Below are 19,422 nucleotides of genomic sequence, written 5' to 3'. Positions count from 1 at the left end.
TATATATATTATCATATATATATAATATATATATATATAATCATATATATTAAATATATATGATAATATATTTAAAAATCAGAAACAAATATATATCATATATTATCATTATCATTATATATATTATCATATATTATCATATATTTCAAATTTATATTATCATATATATATATTATCATATATATATAATATATATATATATTATCATATATATTAAATATATATGATAATATATTTATTATATTATAAGAAAGTTGTCATCTTCTGACCCAGTTCTAACTGTCTGATCCTAATGTGATTATGTGTGGCAGTCTCAGATGATCTTTTCTGATGATCTGTCTGTCATCTCCTGATTCTTGGTTGTTAATAGTTTTCTGCAGACAGCTCCTTGCTTTCTTGCATCTTGCCAGGGCTCTGCTGGCTGTTGCTGCCGTGTCTGTGTCCTTACACCGACTTCACCACACTCACTCTAGTCCCATGGTTCGAAAGAATTGACTTGCTGCCAGAACCACGGAAAAGCAAAAGTTGTATTGCTGATATTTATTGATCAATGTTACTCTAGAGCATCCTCACTTCTAGCTTTCATTCATTTATTCATTTGCTCAATCATTTGTTTAGCAAACCGCTGGTAGCTTTACCTTATAGGTCCAACTCTATAGTTACCCCAGGGATTAAAGAGATATGATAATATATGATATATATTTGTTTCTGATTTTTAAATATATTATCATATATTTCAAATTTCAGTTCCATATGTAGGTAACTTTCCATGATATACCTTTAATTCTTCCTCATGATGTGTGGGCTCCATATTTTGGTTCCTATTTTCTTATTAAATATGAGGCTTAATTAGAAACTTGGAGAAACTTGACCTCTCTGGTTTCTGGAAATCACCAGAAATTCTAAAATATTTTGTAAAATCTTCTATAATACTAAAAGTGGAAAAGGAAAACACACAATATGCCCACAAATCCAAAAGCAAAGAGAAAGGTCCATTCTTAGAGTGTTAAGATACAGCCACTTCCTCTATATTCTTCTCCAGTTACTCATTGACAAGAAAAGTTATTTTCCTTTGAATCTTTGTTTCTTCCCAGAATTTACATTTCAAAAACTAGAGGCACGATTAATTTTTAACAATTCACCTAGCTGTAAAAACCAGTAGATTGCTAATGAATCCTTTCTCCTGTTGTCACCGAGATTACTACACTATCAATTAGTAGCTTAAAACTTCAGTACTATATTTACTATTATGGAATATTGGGAAGACAGAAGGCCAGGATTTGAGTGTAAGCTCTACCAATTACTAGCTCAGTGATCTTGGCAAGTTATTTACCCTTTACGACCTCAGTTTTCTCATCGGTAAAGTGAAATTTACCTCAGAGGAAAATTTTGATTAAGAATAAAAAAGAGACCAGCTGCCATAGTTACTTTGAAAATAAAATTACTATGCAACTGTGAGTAACTATTACATTACATTCATCTACTATGCTGCTTATAAACACCCTTTGTTTCCCATCCATCTACTCTCACGCAAGTTAAAGCTTCCAAATGTATTGGGAGAGAGAGTGTGTATTTTTCTCTTAAAAATTTGTATTGAAGTAGTAGCAAGATGAAGGTAGATCAAGAAATAAGTGTGTTTGGGAAAGAATTAAGAATACAACTATATGCCAAAATTTTAGTGTCCTCAAACCATTGTGCAGGATTCGAAGAAAGGATATCAGTGTATCCATGGAGGTTTTGCCAATCACTTCACGCATTTGACATTGTTATTGAGTTTAAACATATTTCATTTGTTGCTGATAATTGAGGAGGATAAAAGAATCAATGGCTATACTGTATTCCCTTTTCTAACCAGGAGGGAAACAAAAATAAGTTTTTATCTATAGTTGTTATCAGTTTGTATAGAATCCTTTGGTGGCAAATGACAAATAAATTAGATACCTGCCTAACTAGTGAAGAATTCATGCCTTTAAGAAAGATCCCTAAACATAGTATTTCCATAGTAAGAACCAAGTTGTCTTGATGTCATTTTTGGAATTAAAGCACATCCTGATTCAAGATCCAAGGAGTGAGACCCTGGTATGAACAGACAGTAGAGCATGCTAAGAGACTGGGTTTATGTTTGTGATGATCCCTCAAACGAATCACTTTTAGCACACCTGTTTCAGGGAAACTTTCAAAGATTTATTTGTACTTCCAATCATTTTTCATTTCCATTCTTCAGCGATGGAGGTCATTAAGTGCAGGCTGCCCTTGTCGGTGTCATGTAGGATCAATTTGCTGCAGTGGACAGAGAGGCCTTATTGATGCTGTTAAATCTGTCAGTGAGAAATCATATGTCATTAGCGTCTAATGCACTGCTTACAGGATGGAATTCAGCCATCAAAACCGAGAAAACCCTTTAATATTTTAGTCCATTCTTTTGATAGTGCAGCATTTCCCTTGACCAGTTTAGTTTAGGGTACACGGAAGCGCTGCTCAACCTCTGATTCCCTTGTTGAATTTTCTTATCAGATAAAATGGAATTTTTTGTATCTCTTTCCTGGTTTAGAATAATTTCATTGACTCTGAACATACGTTCCGTTTGGCAGGGTAAATAATTATATTTTACTTACCATGCTTCTTAGGGAGTATTATTCTTTTTATGCAAATTATGCACTTTTCTACTTCTCAGTATTTTTAGACCGAGAGTAGCAAAGAAAGCTTAATGGAAGAGTAAAACAAATTAAGTACAAAAAATAATGTCCCCTTCCTTACCACAAATTTATATACAGGTGGCTCAAATTTTAGAATGTTATAGTATTACTTTTGGTGATAGAATTGTGTCTGCTTCTTTTGCACATGTTTCTTGACACTTTCTTGTATGTTTTCTTTTTTTAATTTTACCCTTTAAAAATCAGAAACAAACAAAAACAATTATGCAAAATTCTTATTAGCCATGTTCATGGGTTACGATAGAACAGAATTTAGTCTAAAGCTTCTCAGATCTCTAAATTTAAAATCACACTAAAGAGGAATGAAGGAAAAATAACCAAAAAACAGGTTGTATTTCTATGTGAAAATGGACATTTTCGTCATTTTCGTTGAAAGATTTCAGATATATTTTTCATATATTCTTTTTTAAAAAAAAAACATGAATATGTCAATAAAATTACCATGTGTTTGTTTTAATTGCTATCTCAAGTTCTTCAGGCCTGCAAAGAAAGGTAAGCTAAGCAAGCATGCAAATATTGATGGTTCTGTTGGCTGAAAACAAGATCTGTTCCAAAACTGGTTAAAATATATTTTAGTTCTTTTATAAACCACTTATAAAGCTTAACCTTTGCCCTACTCCAATTCTCAGTGCTTTCACACTAAGGGAATACCGATTATGATAGAATCAGTCAGTGCTTAACAAGCACTTACGTGGACAGGTATCTGTGCCATGCAATTTGCAAACATTATCTTTGAACTATCCCTCAGTAATCCTAGAAATTTTTCTATTATTATCATTATTATCATCATCTCCTATATAAGATATAGAACTGAGATTGAGTGTGTCACATGATAACCTGAGTAGAGGAAGACTTACTGAGATGGAAATAAAACTCAGAATTTTCCTACATCCAACCATTTCATAACCATGACACTACCTCTCTACGATAACATTACTGAACAATTCTATACATGTCTCATTGGGTTTAAAAGCATGTAAAAGCCACGTAAAGTATGCATTATGTCTCTAGTGTCCAACTGAAACAGATTATTTGATTCACTAATTGCTTTTGTAATTTCATCACATTGAAGCCACTTTTTCAATGATGATTTTCCAATGAGGAAAGGACTGCCTGCTTAATTAGAAGCTATTTAATTTCCATAAGTATTATAGATAGGTTTCACAACTCTTAAATTGTAAAACCTTTGGACTAGGAGTGCCTTTAGAAATTTTACCCATCTCTTTAGAAGACTGTGTTACAGATGAGGAACCTTAGGGCCTGAGTGGCTCAGGGATTTAATACATATACAGTTAATTAGAAGAAAAGTTGGCCTAGGACACAGTGCCTTAACTTAGGTTCAAATGTTGTCTCCAAGAGACTATAGATGAGCATGTGCTGTGATATTTTTCCATGGTTTGAAGGGACCAGTAGCTGAGAAGTAATGAGTAACTGCCATGGATATGCTCAGATTGGAGCATCACCTTTTAGTGACCTGATCTTGTGAAGGAGTCATGTAGGGACATGAATCGGAGGACTACGCTGGAGCTCTAAGGGGTGATTCTGGACCTCACAGAATTCAAACACTTCATTCATTCAATTATTCAAAATAAATGATTAATCATCCACTGTACTGACAAAGGTACAATAAAGGGCACAGGAATATACCACCTCATCTCAGCTTCCATGCTGACTGCTGTAATCCCCAGAGTCCAAGGGATTCTTTCCTAGAATAGACCATAGAATCAAAGCCCAACAACATCCTGTCTTCACCCAGCCAAAGGACAAATCATGAATCTTTGCTCTTTAATCTATATCACCTCAGCCTCAATGGACAGTTTCCATCATAAATTCTCAAAAATATTGTATCATTCAGAGATCTCATTAGCACATTTTCTCTTTCCTCTTTCAGTTTTCAAACGTGGGTTTCCTCTAAAACTCACTTTACATTGATTGGGTGAGAAGTCAAAGTCAATTCTAGCAGTGAAAAATATTATTTTCCTAAAGAAAATGTGAAAGCTGTTTTAGTTCTCATTTTTATAAGTATTTCATATTGCTTATTATCTTGCATGTATTAAAAACAGGCTTTGAGTGGTGATTTTTATGTGCTTGTTTCAAAGTCGATAGAAATTCATTTCTTTGAAAGGAAAACCGTAATTTTAAAATAATTTTTGCCTGCAACAGGTATGTAATGACTTTGTCAGTATTTCTTCCTCCCTCTCTTAGGACACAGGTATATGAGCATGTGTGCACACACATAAACACACACACTTGTTCTAAAGGAGTTACCACACTTCATAGACTAATGAGCTTGAATTACATTCCTACTGTCCCTTTCTCTAAAGAACTCTCAAGAGACCTCTGATCCCTGAGAATGGAATAGACCACTCGTCATTTTTGTTTTATCCTAATGAATCTCCCTTTTGCTGTCCAAACCCCATGATAAAAACACCAAAAACTAACTATATATTTCCGGATAATACTTTAGAAAAGTCAGCTTGGCTTAAATCAATCTAATTCTTCAGTCTAATGCCAATTTTCAGTGAATTGTAGATTTATGTATCTTTTATGCAATTTTGAGAAAATGATCTTCTGGTAGAGTTATATGACAATAAATAGCTTTTTAATGATAGCAACACCTTGAACGTGATTTATTGAGTGTGATGGGATCCCTGATATACCAAAGACACTCAAGGTAAAATTTTGTATATATATATATATATATATATATATATATATATATATATATATATATATATATAAGATGCCTCCCCTTGGAACACCGACAGGTTTTGGCACACCGTCAACAGTGAGGACCTATTAAGAATAAATCAGGCTGCTTAGAAAATCACAAAAGTTTGAGAGACAACCAGGAGCCTAGGGCAAGTTTTAATGATAAGGTTCAACTACACAAGGCCACTCCTTCAAGACCGGGAGAGGTAATACATAGAAAGTGTTTTGCCTAATACATAGGAAAAAACACAGAGAGTCAAGCACAGTGAGAAAGGAAAGGAATATGTTCCAAATCAAAAAACAAGATAAAGCCTTGGGAAAGACCTTAATGAAACAGAAGTAATTTTCTTTTCCTGACAAAGAATTCAACATAATGGTCATAAAGGTGCTCACCAAACTCATGAGAAGAATGGATGAACACAGTGAGAACTGCAACAAGAGAAAATATAAGAAAGTACTGAAGAGAAGTCACAGAGCTGTAGAATATGATAAATGAACTGAAAAATACTCTAAAGGGGTTTAACAGCAGACCAGAAGAAGCAGCAGAAAAGATCAGGATCTGAAAGACAGGGCACTGGACCTCACCCAAACAGAGCAGCAAAAAGAAAAGAGTTTTAAAAAGTGAGACTAGTTGAAGGGACCTATGGGACAACATCAAGCACAATAACATTCACATTAGAAAGTTTCCAGAAGGAGAAAAAAGAGAAAGGGGCAGACAATATATTTGAAGCAATAGTGGCTGAAAACTTTTCTAACCTGCAAAAGGAAATAGACATCCAGGTCCAGGAATCCCAGAGAGTTCAAAATAAGATGAACTCAAAGAGACCAAGACACATTATAATTAAAATGGCAAATGTTAAAGAGAGAATTTTAAAAGCAATGAGAGAAAAACAACTTGTTGCCTACAAAGAAAAACCCCCTAAGACTATCAGCACATTTTTCAGCAGAAACTTTGCAGGCCAGAAGGGAGTGAAACAATATATTAAAAGTACTGAAACGAAAAAACTTCCAAAGAAGAATACACAACCCCAGCAAAACTATCATGAAGGAGAGATAAAGAGGTTTCCAGACAAGTAAAAGCTAAAGGAGTGCATCACCACTAAATCAGCCTTACAAGAAATGTTAAAAGGTACTTCATAAGCTGAAAATAAATGGCACTAATTAATAACAAGAAAACATGAAAGCAAAAATCTCACTGGTAAAGGTAAATATATAGTAAAGGTAGTGAATTAATCATTAATAAAACTAGCATAAAGGCTTAAAGACAAAAATAGTAAAGTTAACTAAGACTACAATAATTAGTTAAGGGATATATAAAATAAAAGTTGTAAAATGTGTCATCAAAACCATAAAACTGGGGGGAGTAAAAATGTAGAGTTTTGGAATGAATTCAGTTTTAACTTGCTACCAGCTTAGAATAGACTATTATATACGTAGTATGTTATATGTGAACTCATGGTAACCACGAAGTGTAAACCCATAGCAGATACCCAAAAGAAAATGAGAAAGGAATCTAAACATAAGACTAAAGCAAGTCATTGACCACCAGGAAACAGAGCAGCAGAAGAAAAACAGAACAGAGAGGAACTACAAAAACAGCCAGAAAACAGTTAACAAAATGGCACAGTGCAAACCTATCAATAATTGCTCTAAATGTAAATGGACTAAATTCTCCAATCAAAAGACATAGAGTGGCTAAATGGTTACAAAATAAAAACAAGACTCATCTTTATGCTACCTAGAAGAAACTCACTTCAGATATAAGGACACACACAGACTGAAAGTGAAGAGATGGAGAAAGATTTTCTGTGCAAAATAGAAATGAAAGGAAAGCTGGTGTAGTTATACTCATATCAGACAAAATAAACTTTAAAACAAAGACTGTAATAAAAGGCAAAAAAGGGCATTACATGATGATAAAAGGGTCAACCCAACAAGAAGATGTAACATTTGTAAATACATATGCACCCAACATAGGAGGACCAAAATATATAAAGCAAATATTAACAGACCTAAAGGGAGAAGTGGACAGCAATACAATAATCATAGAAGACTTTAACACCACACTTACATCAATGGACAGATCATCAGACAGAAAATCTGTTAAGAAAACATCAGACTTAAATGATACATTAGACAAGATAGATTTAATGGATATATAAAGAACATTCCATCCAAAAGTACCAGAATACACATTCTTCTCAAGTGCACATGTAACATTCTCTAGGATAGATCATATGTTAGGCCACAAAATAAGTCTCAATAAATTTAAGGCTGAAATCATATGAAGCATCTCTTCCAACCACAATGGTATAAAACTAGAAATCAATTACTAGAAATCAATAAAAAAGTGGAAAACACCAATATGCTATTGAACAACTTTTGGGTCAACAAAGAAATAAAAGGAAAAAATTTAAAAATACCTAGAGACAAATGAAAATGGAAATATAACATACCAAAATATGGGATGTAGCAAAAGTGGTTGTAAGAGGGAAAATTCATAGCAATACAAGCCTACCTCAAGAAATAAGAAAAATTTCAAGTAAACAGTCTAACTTTACACTTAAAGGAATAGAAAAAGAAGAACAAATGAAGCCCAAAGTTAGTAGAAGGAAGGAAATAATAAAGATTGGAGTGGAAATAAATAAAATAGGGACTAAAATGACAGTAGAAAAGATCAATGAAACTAAGAGCTGGTTCTTTGAAAAGGTTAAATAAATTGACAAACCTTTAGCTAGACTCATGAAATAAAAAAGAGAGAGGCTCAAATAAATAAAATCAGAAATAAAACAGTACAAGTTACAACTGATACTGCAGAAATATAAAGGATCACAAGAGACTGCTATGAACAATTATACACCAACAAATTGGACAACATAGAAGAAATGGGTAAATTCTTAGAATCATAAAATTTTCCAAGACTGAATCAGGAAGAAATAGAAAAATCTAAATAGACCAATTATGAGTAAGGAGATTGAATCAGTAATCAAAACCCTCCCAACAACAACAACAAAAAATCCAGGACCAGACAGCTTCACTAGTGAATTCTACCAAACATTCAAAGAAGATTTAATACCTATTCTCAAACTCTTCCCAAACGAGGGAATGCTGCCATACTCATTTTATGAGGCTAGGCACCCCAATACCAAAATCACACAAAAAAGAAAATTACAGGCCAATATCGCTGATGATCATAGATGCAAAAATCCTCAACAAAATATTAGCAAACTGAATTCAGTAATACAGTAAAAGGATTATACACCATGTTCACGTGTGATTTGTTCCAGGGATGCAGGATAGTTCAGCATCCAAAATCGATCAACATGATACACCACATTAACAAAATGAAGGACAAAAATTATATATCATCTCAATAGATGCAAAAAAAGCATTTGACAAAATTCAACATACATTTATGATAAAAAAAATTCAACAAAGTGGGCAGAGAAAGAATGTATCTCAACATAATAAAAGCCATGCTTGGCAGTCTCACAGCTAACATTATACTCAATAGTGAAAAGCTGAAAACTTTCCCTCTAAGATTGGCAACAAGACAAGGATGCCCACTCTCACCACTTTTATTCAACATAGTTTTGGAAGTCCATGCCAGAACAATTAGGCAAGAATGAATGAGTGAATGAATACATGAATGAATAGATAGATAGATAGCATCAAATTGGAAAGGTAGATGTAAAACTGTCATTATTTATGGGTGACATGTTTTTGTATATAGAAATCCCTCACAACTCCACCAAAAAATATGTTAAAACTAGTAAACAAATTCAGTAAAGTGGCAGAGTATAAAATAAGAAAGAGAAATTAAGAAAATCCCATTTACAGTTGTATCAAAAAGAATAAAATATCTAGGAATAAATTTAATCAAGGAGATGAAAGACCTATACACTGAAAACTATGTCATTGATGAAAGAAATTGAGGAAGATGCAAAGAAATGAAAAGATATTCCATGCTCATGGATTGGAAGAATTAATATTGTTAAAATGTTCATATTACCCAAAGCAATATACAGATTCAAAGCAATCCCTATCAAAATTCTAATGGCATTTTTCACAGAAATAAAACAAGCAATCCTAAAATTTGTATGGAAACACAAAAGACACTGTGTAGCCACAACAATCTTGAGTAAGGAAAACAAATTTGGAGGCATCATGTTCTGTGATTTCAAACTTTATTACAAAGCTATATTAATCAAAACAGTATGGCATTTGCATAAAATAGACACATTGGTCAACGGAACAGAATAGAGAGCCCAGAAATTAACCCACTCACATATATTCAAGGAGCCAAGAATGTACAATGGGGGAAGGATGGTATTTTAAATAAGTAGTGTTGGGAAAACTGGACAGCCACATGCCAAAGAATGAAACTAGACCACTGTCTTACATTTACACAAAAATTAACTCGGAGTGAGTTAGACTTGAATGTATGACCTGACACCATAATACTCCTACAAGAAAACATTGGCAGTAAGCTATGTGACATTGGTCTTGGTGATGAAGTTTTGGCTTTGACTCCAAAAGCAAAGTCAACAAAAGCAAAAATAAGCAATGGGGTTACATCAGACTAAAACTCTTCTGCACAACAAAGGAAACCATCAACAAAATGAAAAGACAACCTACTGAATGAGAGAAAATATTTGCACATATATCCTGTAAGGGATTAATATCTAAAATATATAAAGAATTCATAAAACTCAATAGCAAAAAAGACAATTTGATTTAAAAATGGGCAGAGGATCTGAATGAACATTTTTCCAAAGAAGACATACCGATGCCCAACAGGCACATGAAACGATGCTTATCATCACTAATATCAGGAAAATGCATATCAAAACCACAATGAGATATCACCTCACACCTGTTAGACTGACTTTTATTGAAAAGATAAGAAGTAACAAGTGTTGGCAAAGATGTGGAGAAAAGGGAACCCTCATGCACTGTTGATAGGAATGTAAATTGGTGCATCCACTATGGAAGACAGTATGGAGGTTTCTCAAAAAATTAAAAATAGAGCTGCTGTATGATCCAGAAATTCCACTTCTGGGTATTTATGCAAAGAAAACGAAAACACTAATTTGAAAAGATACATGCACCCCTATCTGCATAGCAGCATTATTTACAATAGCCAACATATGGAAACAACCTAAGTGTCCATTGATGGATGAATGGATAAAGAAAATATGGTATACACACACAATTAAATACTACTCAGCCATAGAAGAGAATGAAATCTTGCCATTTGTAACAACATGTATGGACCTTGAGGGAATTACTCTTAAGTGAAAGAAGTCAGACAGAGAAATATAAATACCACATGATTTCACTTATATTTGAAACCTAAAAAACAAAACAAACTAAACAAAACCAAAATCATAGATACAGAGAACAGAATGTTTGTTGCCAGAGGGGAGGGGATTTGGTGAGTTGGTGAAACAGGTGAAAGACGTCAAGAGGTACAAACATCCAGTTACAAATAAGTCATGGGGCATGTAATTTGCAGCATAGTGACTATAATCAATAATATTGTAGAGCATATTTGAAAGTTGCATGAGAGTAAATCCTAAAAGCTAACTTTGTATGGTGCTAGACAGCAACTAGACTTACTGTGCTGATCATTTTGCAATGTATGCAAATATCAAATTTTGTACACCTGAAGTGAATATGATATTATATGTCAGTTATACCTCAAATTTTTAAAAAGAGTAACTATTGAAAAATATTGTGGACAGATAGACATTAAAAATATTTCCCTTTGTCAGCTGAAGGGTAACCCTCACAGCTTTTCTATAAAAGTTATCCTGAATATGACAGATGTCCCTTTTTAAATTTTGTACTATTCCATCATAGTAGATCACTGATTAAAAAAAAAACTATAACCACAGCTAACACATTATCTGAGAAAAGGAAAGATAATACCACAGTGAATAATATAGCTTTAGAATTTTTGAAGTTGAGTCAGATATAAAATCATTCTCAAATTATTTCCTTTCGTGCTGGTAATCAGAATTGTGTTGTCTTTCAAGGAAAAATCCTCATTTTAAAGAAATATATGCAATGTACTCATAGGTTATTGAGAAAAGTATATAAAACAAAGCTACTATCTGCATGATGTACATAGAAAAAGAGCAAAAATGTTATCTGTAAAAGCAGAAAAGAATTTGGCTTGCTTGACTTTTTGTATCAAGCATGCTACAGCAATCTTTTGATTCTAATATGAAACTATAGTAAGGATCATTGCACTAATGCATGAGGATTTGTGATAATGTTGCAGAAATTTTACTGTCAAAACTGAACTGCAGTGTAATGACTTTTGTTATCATGGTTTCTAATAACTATTCAGCATGAATTGACCCTACATATGTTTTGCTGCAATAATGTGTCAGTAACTCAAAAAGCTAAAAAGGAAATTTTAAAAAGTCAGTACAATACTATGTATGACTTCATGATAACCTTTCTCCATTCTTAATATTGTTAAAACCATTACAACACAGATACTATGTAAACTATAGGATCACATGGAAATAAAAGCTTAGACACATTGTGACAGTTCTAACTAAATATACCTAAAAAGTACTCTGCAAGACAACATGTTCTCCTGTGTTCACCCTGAGAACTAGTTACTGATTGGTCCCTTGCCACTGAGGAGTCTTTTACTCTCTGGTGTAGGGAAACTTTGATATGTTTCTCTTCTCCCCACAATGTGTTAGTTTCTTCTTCTTTTTATGAGATATCTCTCTTTTCTTTCTTCCTTTATCTTTGCATCTTTCCTTCTTCATTGCAGTATATTTTCACTTCAGTATCTCTTTATTGTATTAAATAAGAGAAAATAAACAGTGTCTGTTACACACCTCCAGTGTGGCAGTCACCAAGCTATGCATTTACAACCTGTGTGAAGCATTGAATGCTGCACCTACCCTATCATAAATAGTCAGTTACAGATAACATTATCATTAGTATTCTATTCTTATTATTTAATTTATAAAAACTCTATGAAACAACTGGACATATTCTCATTTTTCCTCAGGAAACTAAAGTCTGCTGTAACAAAGTACCACAGACTGGGTAGCAGAAACAACAGAAATATATTTTCTCAGTTCTAGAGGCTAGAAGTCCAAGACCATGGTGTCAGCAGGGTTGGTTCCCTGAGGGCTATGAAGGAAGGATCTCTTCCAGGGCTCTGTCCCTGGCTTGTAGATGACTGTCTTCTCCCTTTGTATTTACACTGTCTTCCCTCTTTACATGTCTGTCTAAATTTCTTCTTCTGATAGTGACACCAGTAACATTGAATTAGGGACCACCCTTATGACCCCATTTTAACTTAATTATCTCTTTAAAGAGCTTATTTCCAATTACAGTCACATTCTGAGATCCCGGGGGTTAGGATTTCAACATATGAATTTAGGGGAGGGGATACAATAAAACCCATAACATGTGTTTTCTTGTAACTTAAGGCCACACTGCGTTTAAGTGGGAAGAAGTGCTGGAATTCAAACCGAGGCCAATTGGACTCAAGCCCACAGAGTTTCTGCTACCCCACAGCTTCTCTTATAGTTTTTTTCTCTGCCCTGCTCAGCCTATTATTCATATACCATATATCATTGCCTCTCTTCAAATGAAAAAGTATTTCAATTATAAATACTTTGTAACACCATTGTACTGGGCAAGAGTATGACTAAGCAGTGCCTAGTAATGAAATACTTTTTGATGGAGAGATTTTATGCTTTTACACAGGAAGTGGCAGTTCACTTATGTTTCTGAACAATGGTCAGAGATCCAAGCAAAAAAGTTCCTTTCTCACTAAAGAAACTTTAAAATGCCCTTCCCATTGCCTCAGACTGGAGAACATGTATTTGCCAAAATGGATGATCCTAATCCCATAGGAACTGCAACAGAAATTAAGATGAAGACATAGGATACACATGTTAAAAAAAGAGAAAGAGAGGGCAGCTCCAAGCAGCTGCTAGTATTTGCAAAGAATACAGAGGGAAGCAAAGCCTTCTGTGGAAACTTGATGGTAGAGCACCAAGCTTGGGAAACATGGCAGCATGACTAGAGTTAGACACACACACACACACACACACACGCACACGCACGCACACACACACCCTAAAGTGCAAGGAAATAATATCATAAAGAACATTATAATAATTCTGAAAAGACAGACTGATAACAAATATATCGTACAAATAGAATTTCTGCCAAACACAACAGAGATTTGGGGAAAAAATAAGAAAGGTACTGAGGGCTGATAAGTAGAAACTCCCATCCCTAAAAGAGCATTGGAATGTGACAACACAGAAAGGGAGAAATTGTGGTAACCCTCCTCCCTAAATCCCCAAATATCCTGCTATATTGGAAGTATGTGGGCTGAGGTAAGGGCTACCACAGTGAATCCCCTCTCAGACTTGAAGATCCAGCTTCTTAAGAGCAATATTCGCTAACTTGGATGGGATCTTTCTTTTGTGGGGATTCGAGGACTGAAGGTACCCGTCCTGGGCACCTGTGGACAGTCCATCTGAAGTCGCTGTAGCGACTGTGCACTGGTAGCAGTCCCAAATGCCTGTGTGAGAGAAAGGCCTGGGCTGCCCCAAATAAAGAACCAACTGCTCTTGGACTTGTCTCTAGTGATGCCTCAGCCAGTTTTCAGTTTCAAGGATACAGAAATAATTCCAGAATGGATCCATTTAAAAGAAATATAGTGCCTACAAAGGAAAATAATATCACACTAACTTCAGACTTAATATCCTCAGTGTTTTATGACAGAAGACAGAAAAATATCTACATAAATTTATAGAACAAATTAAGGCACTCAACAGTGCTGAATCTGGGCAAATTATTGTTTATGTGATGGAAACAGAAAGATATTTTTGAATGAGCAAACAAACAACAAATACAGCAAGTTTTAAAAATCCAGATGGCCAATAAACATAGGAAAAATGTTTCTACCTCTCTAAAAATTGTATACATACAAATTAAAATGACATACACGTTTTCAACTCTTCTTTTAAACAGAACATCAGTGAGATTGATTATACACAATGATGGTAGGGGAGAGTGTGGGAAAAGAGACATTCATAAAAGATGAGATTGTTTGTCCATAACCAAATTCACCATCTTACCTGCATCTACTCCATAGTTGCAGTCATTCTTCCTATTAAAATGGTAGTACTTCAGCTCCTAACACAGATAAAGCCCTTCACGTGTGCTCTGAATTCCATTCCCTTTCACCTTCTCACAGCCTTCATTCATATAATTTTCCATCCTCTCTGTATCCTCAGATTTTTCCTCTTCACTGGTTTATTCCCATCATCGTACAAACATGATCTAGTATTTACCATCTCTAAAACCCTCTTTTGATTCCACATTCCGTAGAACCCTTCATTTTTTAATAAAACTTTTGGAATAAATTATCTGCATTTACAGTCTTTACATTCTCTTTGCCTTTGAAGTACCGCCTCAATGACTTTGATGATGTCAAATCCAGTAGTATATATCTGACCTCATCTTACTCAATCGCTCACCAATATTCAGTCACTTTTAGTCATTCGCCTTCTTGAAGCATCTTTTGCTGTGGTCAGGACACCATGGTCTCCTCATTTTCCTCCCAGCTCCCTGGACACTCTGTATCTCTTGTATTAGCAACTCTTACTTTGCTCAGCCTCCAAATATTGGGGTACTCCAGTGCTCAGCGGTAGGATCCATTGACTTTTTTATTGACATCCTTACTTTAGGTGGATGCCTAAATATGGATGAAGTGCACAAACATAATTTTGAGCAAAAGAAGCCAAAGAGAGCACAAACTGTATGGTTTTTTGTTTTTGTTTTGTTTTACTCTGTTTTGTCTATATAAACAGACCAAATTAAGCTTTCTGTTAGAAGCCAGGAGAGTAGTTACCCTGGTGGTAAGTAGGGACAGGAAAAGGGCATAAAGGGGGTTTGGGGGATGCTGGTAATGTTTTCTTTCCTGATCTGAGAGATCTGTTCAACTTGTGAATTATTCGTTGAGCTATATACTTACGGTGTATATGCTTTAATGTAAGTGTACCATAATTAAATTAAAACTTAAAATCATCCAGTGACTTACCACCATATTCAGAGTCAAATGCAACTTCTTGCCCTGGCCTCCTAGGCTGCATAACGTACTCTCTCCCTCCCTCACATCACTCTCTCACTCACCCCACTCTGCACTAGCCACAGGCTATTTTTTGATCCTTGACCCCCAGATTCATTCTCAGTATAAGGTCCTTGAAATTTCAGATCCTTCCAGATGTACATTTCTCCCCACATTTCCTATACTTGTCTCCTTCTTACCATTTAGCTATCACATTAAATGTCCCCTCTGAAAGCAGCTCTCACAGAGCCCCCTAAAGTTGTCCCTCGCCTGCCCACTCTCATGTCACCTTATTTTATTTTCTTCATAACACTTAACACGCTACTATTTTATTTTATATTCATTTGTTCATGGTCTGTTTCTGCCAACTGAATGTAAGCTCAATAAGGGCGAGAAACTTATTATCTTATTCATGGCCATAACTCTAGCACCTAGAAAAGTGCCTGGCAAATATTTTTTCAATTACTGGATGATCATTCCCAGTGGGTTGTCTAACAAGATATTTATTCATACCCACTGAGACAGCATTTCTACTTCTGGGGCTTTATAAGAAATAATCTGCAAAAGTCTGCAAAGATATGTATAATGATGTTGATTATAGCACTGTTTCTAAAAAGGAAAAATGTCAGCATATTCAATGCACGGCCATATAGAATTGTCTAAGTATATAATAGAAATGGTATACAATGGAGTATTATACAGTCTTTAAAAGGAGTAAATAGCCATGGTACATATTTAATTAAAAAACCAAGCTATAATTCAACATGTACTGTATGATTCCTGCTTTGTATTCCCATATGTATTAGATTTTACTACATTTATTTCTAATGGTCTATCTAGAAAGCTATCTCCCAAAAGTTAGCAGTACTGAGGCTGTGGAAGAATTTCACTCTCTTCCTAATTTCTTTATTTGTTTATTTTGTTTATATAATGAGCATTTATTATTTTATGACATAAAAATGTAAAGCAATTTTATGCTATAAAATAAAAGATAAAAATTAATAAGGGCCTTGAAACAAGAAGTGGGCATTCCAGAGTAAATATCATGGAACTTTGAAAAATGTAGGACAGCCAGAGAAAATCTAGAAAAATCCAGACCAGCTAAAATCCCAAATATCCCCAGCTCCCACTGTAAATTCTTTTTACTATACTTCATTTGCTTTGCTTATTTAAAATAAGTATAATTCTCATTAGAGAATATGGGTTCAGTTATTGTCGGAGGGTTTGTAATCTTTACAGTCTGAAGTAATTACACCTTTTATAGGAATTGTTCTATCTTTATACAAGGATAAGGTGTATCCTACATGACAGTTGGAACCAATGTTGAAAGAAAGAATAGGAAGAACCCTACTGCATCCCTTAAAATATATATTTATAAATTTAAAATCATTTTATTTTTCTGTGGTGATGCCACACATACACTTAAGAAATAAGGAAACATTTTAATCTTCTTTCAGTTAGAAACACCTGAAGTCAATACAAACTTGAGTGTGATTCTGTCTCTGATAAAAGCTTGGGAAAGTCACCCAGCCAGTCTATTTCCTCCAATTCTCTTTCCTTTTTCACTGTATAGAGATTACTGTGGAGATTATGCATGAAGATGTATGTGATAGCCTAGCATAAGGGTTTCCGAATAGTATATCCTCCTCAATATTTGTTGACCGTGGGCTAGCCTCCTCATTTCGTGATTGCCTTATGGGCACCACCTTCAATTTCTTTTACTGCCTGAAACACTTTCAAGGGAGCTGTCCTCATATTTTCTCTGTATTACTTGTGTTTGCTGGCTTTTAACCATGTTTTTAAATGTAGCTTGAATCCTCTAATTACAAAAGTAATAAATACACAAGGCAGAATGTTTGAAAAACACAAAAATGATCAAACTTTCTCTTTGAATTCATTAAAAAGTATGGTATCAGTGACTAAAACTGGAAACAAGTATCTTGATGGTGACTACCTAAGACGAAAAAAAGGCAAAAGGATTTTTTTTTTTAAGTCCTTGCATGTCTTACTCCTTTTAAGACTTTCCTGTGGAGTGCTGGTGATTTTTATAGTAGCACCACATTGTTGATTAATATTCTAATAAGACAGATTTCTTCAAAGTATCTGTTTTTTGTGTTTATATTATTCCATCTTTTCAATTTTTATCTCCTATTTATACTGACTAAGTCAATTTATAATTATCTAGAGATTGGTAAGAACACTCTAAATTACTTAATTCAGGTCATGTAATAGCAGTTGACAAGATGGTCCCCAGGACCAGTTCCTGGGAGCTGCATCAAAATATTAGTGCAACTTGAAATTGAAATTTCAATTATCCTTTAATTGAATATTCAAGCATGTTGTACATCCACCCACCTAAAAATAATGTGGTTAAAGTCATATTTTCTCAAGTTTGTCAATGCAAATGTGACAAAGAGCAGATCCCAGGACCTCCAGAAAATAAAATGGATTGTCACTATCATTTTTCCTTGTCTCTGCGGCCTGTAATGCTATCACAGAACAAGATTAAATGGGTCTGGCATGATTTGCTATTCAGAAAACCATGTTGGTGTTTCATGGAACCCATCCTTTTCCAGGTGATTAGTATTTGATTGATTACTTCTTCTGGTGTCTTCCCAGGTAACCTGGTAACCAAGTTCAAGTCTTTTACCTCTTTAATAAGACATAAATATTTTGTCTTTTCCAAATTATTTTAATTAAAAATTTTAAAAGCCCTTAAGATATTGCAAAGATTTCTATTATCCTGATTTTCATACAGACAGCTGATTTTCCTATTGTGATTTTTATAGACAGCTCTTTTTGCTTTTCTGTTAAATGTCTACATGGCTAACTTATTCTCCTCAGGTGTCCATCCTTTCATCATGGCTATTTCACTCTGATCAACAGTTTACAACTAAATACTTTCTCCTAAAAGGCAGTGGTGAACAAGTCATTTAATGCCAGCCTGTTTGCTGCTCACTGTATAAACCTCTTCATTCAATAATTCACTATAATTAAACAAATACTGATGGAGCACATACTATTTTCCTTCTCCATCTTTCAGTATAGCAGTTTATTTTCTAATGCTCTTCCCTAATTGATTTGAATTTATTTCCATATTTATGGTTCTTTGTTGATAATAACTCCTGTTCCATCTTTGTAATGTGTCTCTAAGAATCTGTGCCATATTTTCTTTAGCATTTGTCTTTATTAATCAGAATTAATTTAAATTTGAAGCACTTTCCCTTTGTCTTTAATGCCATATAGATTTCTGAGTTTAACCAATTTTGTCTATTGCTGTTTTCATTGCCCTTCCAGTACATAGCCAGATTACATTTCTTACGTGGTTTCTTGCCAGTATCCTAACCTAGCTAATATGTACATTCCTAAAGGCCTTTGTTTTAATCTTCTTTACTTCATTTTAGAGCATCTGCTGTGCTAGATGGAGGGATAAGACAGATGGAAGATATGCATGGTGTCCACAAATAAGGGACTGGCTAGTAGACTTCTTTTTAATCTTCCTTTACCTTTGAATGTATTTCATTAAGTCATTATCATATGATTCAAGATTTACGTCTACAGTCATTTCCTCAACTATTTCATAGAACAAACACTAAAAATGTTTCCAAAGTGATAATGTCTCTGAATTACTTTTCCAGAGATCTGGGTAAAATCCTCCACTGCTATGATTTGAATCAGAAATTTCCACTAAACCAAGGTGTAATATTCTGATATAGTCACCTGTAGATGTCCACCTTGGCAAATCTTGGATATCTGTAAAGAAACACATCAGCAGTATCGATGATCTACAATTTATAGATTATCTAAAATATCACACTTACCTGGTTATGCATTTGAACAGCTATGTGTATTGTATAGGAATTTACT

The 19,422-nt window shown here is 34.3% G+C and overlaps 1 protein-coding gene across 1 annotated transcript in view; it reads left to right on the top strand.

The window, feature by feature from the left end:
* CCDC178 (coiled-coil domain containing 178) overlaps nt 1–19,422 on the top strand; it is a 355,393-nt gene that overhangs the window by 240,911 nt on the left and 95,060 nt on the right. The gene's annotated exons all lie outside the window — the stretch shown is intronic.

This window comes from Balaenoptera ricei, chromosome 14 (genome assembly GCF_028023285.1).
Source record: "Balaenoptera ricei isolate mBalRic1 chromosome 14, mBalRic1.hap2, whole genome shotgun sequence".
NCBI classification, from domain to species: Eukaryota; Metazoa; Chordata; class Mammalia; order Artiodactyla; family Balaenopteridae; genus Balaenoptera; species Balaenoptera ricei.
Note: the sequence above shows the minus strand (reverse complement) of the source record. Positions and strands in the feature narration are given on the sequence as shown.